The sequence below is a fragment of the Vidua macroura genome, chromosome Z (genome assembly GCF_024509145.1).
Source record: "Vidua macroura isolate BioBank_ID:100142 chromosome Z, ASM2450914v1, whole genome shotgun sequence".
Taxonomy (NCBI): domain Eukaryota; kingdom Metazoa; phylum Chordata; class Aves; order Passeriformes; family Viduidae; genus Vidua; species Vidua macroura.
In genome coordinates, this window is record NC_071611.1 from 55,708,704 (window position 1) to 55,715,781 (window position 7,078).

Genomic DNA, 7,078 nt, shown 5'->3' on the forward strand with positions numbered 1-7,078 from the left:
GTGACCATACATCACGTGACAGGGCGGGGCGGGAGTCAGGCTCGGCCCCGCCCCCGCGTCCCTTCGCGCTGCCGGGACGAGGCGGGAGAAGCTTCCCGTGGAAAAAACGTGGTTTAAAACGAACGGTGCTCGACAGCGTTGGCTTCTGGTTCAGCCAGAGCTGCAGCACTACTGCGGAGCACACAAAAAACGGAAGGGAAAAAAATTAACTTCTAGAGGATTGTTAATACACACCTAAATTCACACCACAGCTCAAACCTGAATCACAGAATCGTTAGGGTTGAAGGGACCTCTGGAGATCATCAAGACCAATCCCATGCCAAGGCAGGGTCACCTAGAGCAGGTAACACAGGAACACATCCAGATGGGTTTGGAGAGAGGGAAGAGAGATAGACTCCAGGGCCCCCTGAGCAGTCTGTTGCAGTGCTCTGTCCCCCTCAGTTCTTAGGTTGAGGTGGAATTTCTTGGGTTGTAGTTTATGGTCATTACTCCTGATACTACTGGGCACTACTGAAAAGAATCTGGCACCATCCTCTTGGCACCTGACATTGAGATATTTGTATGCATTGTTGAGATCCTCTCAGTCTTCTCCAGACAAAATAGGCTGAACTCCTGCAGTCTCTCCTCATAAGATAGATGCTCCATTTCCTTCATTTTTTGGCCTCCTCCAGGCCCTCTTCAGTAGTACCTTGTCCTTTAGTACCAAGACTAGAACACAACACTCCTCATGTGGTGTCACTGGAGCTCCCTCCACCTGCTGGCCACACTCTTCCCAATGCACTCCAGGATGCCACTGGCCCTCCTGGCCACAAGGGCACTGCCAGCTCATGGTCAACTTGTCATCCACGAAGACTCCCAGGTGTTTCTCCACAGAGCTGCTCTCCAGTAGGTCAGCCCCCAAACCTGTGCTGGTACTTGGGGTTATTCCTCTCCAGGTGCAGGACCCTACATTTGCCCTTACTGAACCTCATACCACTTCTTGCCACTACCAAGCCCACTGAATGGCAGCACAGCCTTCTGCTATGACTAGGTCAGTCAATAAACCAATGCAGCACCTTTAGTAGTGCCTGTTGTGAACAGACATGAAATTAAGAGGGGAAAAATCCATGGCACTCAGGAAGGTTCCCTATGTTGTGTGTGTTCCCAAGAAGCCACCTCTTAACTTTGTTATTTGGCAGAGAAGACCATAGAAGAAAATCATTTCAGAGAACTGTAGGTGATTGCTCGCCACTGGAGAAATTAAATAAGACTCCAAAATAGGCAGCTGTTTTGATGGCTTAAAGAGTAATGGAGGCAGAAACAGAATGTGTAATACCAAGTGCATTTAGGAGGCTAGGCTTTTGGCACAGGAACTGCTTTGACTTCACACAAATTTGCCACTTCGAAGCTTACAACCATTTGAAAGCACTGCAAAATTTCAATGAACTGCCACTGTATTAGACAGTCATATCTTAAAACTCACTTTGTGAGTTTGGAGAGTCTTAGGCACTACCTGAGATAACCTCACACTCTCACTGGTTTTTTAGACTAGCTATAATGATAAATTCATGACCATAGAGGGTTTGATCTTCATAAGTAGATTCAAGTACAAAAACATACCTCAAAAATGGGCAGAAAACAAATTTATTTGATGTCTGTGGTTTATGCTATTAGCTTTTTGAAATTTTTTTGGAAAATGAACTTGTTTCTTTCTAGATTAATAGCACTAAAGAGGGAGAAGGAGGGGGAGATGGAAAGGGGAACATTACTGTAGTGGTGAAACAGCAGTCCAAAGGCCTACAAACTGAATCCTGACTTGAGCTGACAGAAGCCATGAGAAAGCTGACAGCTCTTTTTGAGAACAGAGTTCTGCAGCAGTGAAAAACAACTTGTCTTCCCTGAGAAAGAGCTCTAAGACTGTGGAAAACAACCTGCTTTCCCTGAGAAAGAACTCTACGACTGTGATAAACACTAGCCACCTGTGTAAACTGTTTTTACGCCATTAGATAGAAAAATGAAAACTATCTCTCACAAAGAACTTTTCCTACACATACAGACTAGGAGTTTGAGTAATCAATAAATACAGGGTAACAACTTGTTACTGGTCAGCAGGGGATAGACATGGCATGTTCTTTAAAAACCCTATAAAAAGAGGTGCGCAAAATAAGCCAAGATTGATCCTTTTCTTCTTTGCACCATAAAAGCGTGTCCTGCATCTTTATCAAGCACCACAGCAACACATTACAACTTCATTTTCCCTCCATTTCTCTTTATTTTACTGAAAGGTAAATTTAATTTATTTTGAAAAGTTAACTGAAAGGTTAATTTAATTATATTTTGCTCTAAAGCAAAGAACTGTGACTTGAAGGATACAATACTAAGTAGACATCATTTGACTTAAAACAAGAAGACTTAAGTAAACTAATACAATTTTACTTTGCTAAGCTAAAGTAAAGTAACAAACAAAATTTTAAAAAATTACCTGAAATCAAAGTCAGATATTTCTCAAGCATCTGTTTCTGCACAACATTGCTTCTGGGCCAATGTCCTCAACTGCTGACAACCAGCAGGACAGTCCCAGCACTGCTCTGTGTAGTAGTGACAAAAGCAATGTTTCCAGCCCCTGTGTGCTCTCCATCATGCCCTTTTACTGAAAGGTGTGTATGAAATCCCGTTCCCCCACAAAGCACCCTCTGATAAAGATATTACAATAATCCCAGGGAAAAATTAGCCATATAATAATAGTCTTATCACTCTAGTAAATGTGGTCACACTAGGTAAAAATTACCATGCTATCATTACTGTTACTTCTTGGTTAAGAATCCAGTCTTTAGACGTAGTTTCTGTTCTCCCTCTAATAAAAAACAGAGGGATAAGTCTTAGGGCACCACTTGTGCCATAATGCATTTATGCTGAGAAGTCAGTAGAAGAATTTCATAGGAGCACTGTTTGTGGCTGTTTGTAACCTAAAAAGCAGTAATTTCAAAAAGCTACTTTTCTCTTTAGTATCATATAACCTATTAACGAAGAAAAGTTTTAAACATTAATCTGGTTTCAAATTCAATCGAATATAATGGAACTTTTGACTGTGCATCAGCCAAGAGAAACAAGGAAGATTACGTGGTGAGCTGAATTCAAATACATCAATATGTTTTGGGATGTTAAATACTTAATTTACACAATATAACATCATTAGTTGGCTAATCTTTAAAGTTACATCTGAAGAAAGAAAAAGGATTTCTCCCCATGGCTAGCTGGCCAAGATTGTCTTTCTGTCTAACACACAGATCAAAAATTTAAGAAACATTAGTTCATAGAATGCTATCAAAGTGTGTTCAAAATCATCCAGGTCTTTGAAAGCTAACTGCACAGATGTTACAATAATTCTTCCCACAAAACTCAAAGCAAGGTGAAAATACTTCAAATGTAGCTTGACTTGAACTGGCATAACACGTATTAAAATTATGTTAGTAATCCTAAAAGCAAAACTGTAAAATGGTTGAACTCTACTGCTAACAGTGACATAGACTGTCTTCAAATTCCTCTGTTGAGCAGACTCTCAAAAGTACTCTAGGAAGTGTTGGTCTTCAGTGCTGGGTGTTGTTGCACCTATCAATATCTTGGGTTTTATACTTGAATTGATCCAGAATATAAAATTAATTAATAATATACTGTAACTCCAGCTGTAACTGTTCCCTGTCATCAGATTCTACCAAACTGTCCATAATTACAGAAACTAGGAATCATCAATCTGCCCCTTTACTGGCCACTTCTATGATTCTTTTTTTTCCCAAAATAATCACTGTGCAATTCCTCATACAGGGAAGTGGAATTTAACATCCATCATGTTAGAATGATTCACAGGAGAGAAAAAGCAGTAATTGCAGGCAAATCTGAAAGATCACATTCCACTAATTCTCATGATTCAAGAACCTTCTGAATGGGTAATTTCCAGAATAGAAGTAGGCAAAGAAACCCATACAAAAAATGCTAATCTAAGTGATAAGTAAAATACACATGAAAACAAGAGGCTAGATCAAAAAAAGAGTCATTAATTAGATCACAATCTAATATCAATTATCAATTTTTCAATTGCTACAAAACTCATTTTTAAGTCAACTCACAAAATTCAATCACAGATAAATTGTTTATCTCTAGTCTATTCTTGCCCTTCCACTTCCATTGCATATTTCTTTAACTGTAGTTTGCAAATGAATATCCTAGGACATGTCTGCCTACACTGCTTTGTGTATTGTTCTTTCTTAATGAGAGAAAAAAGACTTGGATTATTTTATACCCCTCCCCTTTGTTAATCATTTCCTCATTGATTTGGGGTGGGGGAGGGGGAAGGGAAGGAATGACTTCACCAGTAAAGTCAAAAGATTACTAGCAAGTTACAACCACTGCAATTATATACTTGATTCAACTATGGAAGAAAAAAAATAAAAAAAAAAAAGAAAATCATCTTAGCAGGTAACAAGTAACATTCTGAACAACCTGAAAATTCAGCTTCCAACCTGTAAAAATATTGCCTTTTTTTCCTCACGTTTGTAATGGACTCATATTTTGCCACATATATTGTCACATTTTTTGCCACAAGATTATTACATAGCCTATTCTACGCTAAACTGGAAGGAGAGAAAAAAAAATAACACCATTTTTTTAAATTAAAAAAAAATCCCTTGGGACAATCATTTCACTGTACACATAATTTTAGTGGATGTTGGCTGTTCACTTAAATGTACAGGGCCTACCAGCCAGCAGCTCATTTCCACAATTTGAAAGAAACTGACATATTTGGGGCTTGAACTGGACAGATGGTGAAACAAACTCCCATATGAGCCTTTCAGAGGAAAATAAGGAAAGGTAGAAGAAAGAATAATTGATAGGGAAGCAGAATATTCTGTTTTGAAAGGGACAGTGACTAAAGAATTACAGACTTAGTGTACACTGAACATCAGCTTAGGAAAGAAATAACAATGTCTTCAATTTGAGCCACTTAATGTTGGTATATTTAATTTAAAAAGGACCATGGACATGATGAACAGAAGAATTTGTTGCAAATATCTGCAACCTAAAAAATAAACTAGAATTCAGTAGCACCTTGTCTTTCATACAGTATTCCAAATGCAGTTCATCATTTTGCAAACATTTACTTTTTGCTTATGCTAGTGATTCTTCAGCAGTGCATTGGCTTGTAGTTTTAATGAAATACACACTTAAATTTAGTACAATACCTAGTGTGAGGTCTACAGAGGAAAGAGTTCAGTAATACCTCCATTCACTTGGTTTGAGATACATCTGCTAATGTGGATGTTAATCACATAAGGAAAGACAGTAACCAAATCTCCAATCCTCACAATGCAGGGGAAGATAAACAAAATACATTTCCAGATCATAGGATATTCTGAGTTGAAAGGGACCCACAAAGATCATCAAGTCCAACTCTTAAATGAATCACCCATCTGGGACTTGAACCCAGAGCCTCAGCATTATCAGCCAGCTGAGCCAATCTCAGGATCATTAACGGCTTCTTGAAACAGCAAGAATTGTATGCTAACCAAATGTGACAGCTGATCTGGATATTCTGCTCAAGCTAACCTTGTGACACAAAAAAACCCTTAGAATCTTTTGTATTAGCAGCCAACCCTGTGTGACAACAAACTCCAGAAATGCCATTATCCTTTTGTTCCTCAAAAGGCTTCCAGTTTTGAGAAAAAACTTGCACAACTCATTCTTGTTTTCAGTGACTGGTATGGATGGCCACACTAACCTTTGCTAGCAGACTTTCTCATTGTCTTGTCACAAGAGAAGAAAACTGATCCATTATTCAAATGAATTCTAACCCTGATAGAAGCAAAAAGACATCAAGAGCTAAGATAGCTGGACAAACCACTTACAGAAAAAAGATCATGAAAGGATATGTTCACCCATTTTGACCTCTGCATGTCCAAACTGAGTCTTTTAGTTCTGGAAATACCAATTTCAGTGTGAGCAGTATATATCTGAAGTTTAATACTGAGCTGTCGGTCAATTTTAATTAGCAGCAAGCAAGCCAACATTACGTACATTGCAACACTTTACAGAGTCTTATGCCTAGATCATCATGCCTAGTTTCTTCATCATAAATCTCCTGCATACTTGAGCTCTTCAAAAGGCAGTTTTAAGATCAATGACAGAACAAACACTGATGCATAAGGTATTATTTTAAGTGCTTAAGTGCTAAAGCCTTAAGCATTTAAAAAGAAGCTTGATTTGGCTTGATAAACTTTGGTGATTGTTTTTCTGGTCTAATTTCCTTGAAAACTACTACAAATACTGAGTTAAGAGAGGTATGTAGAGAAACAATAGCAAACACTAATCTGTCAAGTTTACACTAACTTTGTAGTAAAAATAGAGTATGACCTTCCAATTGAATGGAGGTTTCCATTCTCTTCAGAAATGGTATTATGTGCTCTTTTAGATTTGACCCCAAACAATACAAATTCATGGGTTTATCCTGCAGTCTTATGATTAGCTGAAAGCAACAGCTTCTCTTGCTTTTTTATGTGATTAATATTTGCCTAAAATGTGTTAACATTAATACTTTCCATTAATACTAATATATCAACAAACAGTATGTCACTAAAATGATAGGACAACACATGTTAATCTTGTGTATTTCAGAAAAATGTTTACATGCTCTGACTTCCTGCAAAAGGTATAACCAGTCCTTTCAAATGTATTTTCTACTGAAGAAAATACAAACAGAATACTAGCTCTTACAACAAGCACTGAGCTGAATTACCCACTTTTCTTCCCCAACTATTACCAGAATTACTGCAAGATTTTTTTTTATTTCTGTATCCCGAGACCACTGAATACAACTGATGCAATGTGTCAGTCCAGTAGGACATCAGTATTTGACCATGCAGATGATTTTAATTCTGCAGAAGCTTTGTAAAAACTTGAAGATTTCAGTTTACATCTGTCTGTTGCCCAAGCATGTCTTTTGACCCTGTAAGTACTAACACAGTAGACTTTGCCAAGGCAGTGATAACTTCAAGTGAAAAGAACACCTGTAATGAAGAGATTCAGAATTGGAAACCATAACAGTTAC